Source organism: Phoenix dactylifera, chromosome 4, assembly GCF_051530095.1.
Source record: "Phoenix dactylifera cultivar Ajwa chromosome 4, Ajwa_hap1_PhDact_Kaust_v1.1, whole genome shotgun sequence".
Taxonomy (NCBI): Eukaryota; Viridiplantae; Streptophyta; class Magnoliopsida; order Arecales; family Arecaceae; genus Phoenix; species Phoenix dactylifera.
In genome coordinates, this window is record NC_143193.1 from 9,384,804 (window position 1) to 9,386,649 (window position 1,846).

Consider the following 1,846-nt stretch of genomic DNA (forward strand, 5'->3'; position numbering starts at 1 on the left):
TAGTATATGTCTCGGTATATTTCGGTACGGGTCGGTATATTTCGGTACGGATAGCATGTTTCGGTACGAGATGGTATGGAGCTTGTACCAAATTGAAGCTAAGTTTCATATCAATTTTTTTTTTATATTGGATTTGGAAATGGTATGTCTTATATTCTTTCCTTGTCTTTTGACACTCAACTGATCGATAGGGTGTCAAACAAAGCAGATAGAAGAAGCATTTGGCTTTATAATAATCTGTCAGGATGGAACAGTGGAAAAAATCTGTGACGGGATCCTGGAATTTGTCTTGATCGTTGGAAGGGGTGAACAAGATAGAAACGTATTACAAACCAATGAACCCCGTTCTTCTATGTTTGGTTTCAGTGTTCCGTACTCTCTGGTTGTTAACAATTGAAGTATACCTGTCTCCAGCATGATTTTGAGTATGGAAGGATTAGATGAGATTAAGGTTGCAACGTCATGCAACACTCTCTAGTCTCCTACCTGTGGTTGTCAGCATGGTGAAAGGAAATCCCATCAGTCCAATCCAACTTGCATTAAATTTATATAGCGACCGATGGTTCATGTTCATGTGGGAAACTGATGGCTAACATCCTTAAAATCCAAATTAGTGTTCTCGGCATGAATGATGCTATTGGTTTTCCAAGAAATCCGCACCCAAGCAATTGTAGCAAAAGCCAAAGAGAGAGACTATGAGGCAGCTGATGTTGCATACATTCATTGACATGACATCAATTTGTGGATATGGTGATGAAGAAGTCGATGACACATCAGTAGTTATTTAAATTTTTTCATAATTAGATTTATCGAGAATTTTCTCATTGCAAAAACTGATAAAGGCCTTAAAGGACTGCTCCTGGGAGTACTTCGTACAGAGGTCTGCTTCCTACATGAGGAGGTTTGAAATAGATTTAGTAATATATCCTCCTCTTTTTAGTATGCGGTCTTTCTTCTCTCTTCTATTGAATGTAGGATTGAAATCAAATGGGATGCGAATTTGATACTACTATATCCATATACATATTTATTTTATTTGACAAATATAGATACAGATATGGAAGTTAATCGGATGTAAAAATTTATGTATATATTGATGATAAATCAATAAATAGCATATTCATGTGGATATATATTTTCTTTAAAAGTTCATGAGTGTTATATAAAATTAAATAATATTGCAAATGGAATCAAATATTCGGATATGGATCGGACAGTTGTCTATTCATATCCATATCTGTTTTTTTGACAGATATGCATATTAATCGGATGCTCAAATTTCTATCCATATCTAGATAGGTTTGGATAGAAGTATGGATTCGAACGGATACTATTCGATTAACTTTCACCCCTAATGGATTGTACACTGAAATGGTCTATTAATGGACACGCAGTTGAAAGTGCGCGTGTATTAGTAAGGTTTACTTTTGCTACAGTGCAAAATTTTTATAATCTTGGTTGTAGGCTCGTAACTATTACATCAGGATGGCTGAATTTAAGTGAAAAATATCTTAGCTGACAAATCCTATGCAAGCCACTTGTAGGAAATTTTCAATCTGAGTACATGCCAACTTTTGATAGATGCAAAATAATTATTGTTGACATTTTTTGCTTAAAATCAACCATCTTGTTGCATTGGACGCAGGTCTAAATTACAAAACCAATTAAAATCTCTCTTTCTTGCAGAAATTTTCTACAGAGAATTTACGCTATTTAGCCATGGGGTTCTTTTAACCCACCTTGCCTTTTTATCAAAATCAATAATAAATAAATGCAGCTCAAAAAAGCCTGCATTGTAGTAGTTGAAGACTAATTGGTCTATATTTTGAAATGCTAACATGTTTTC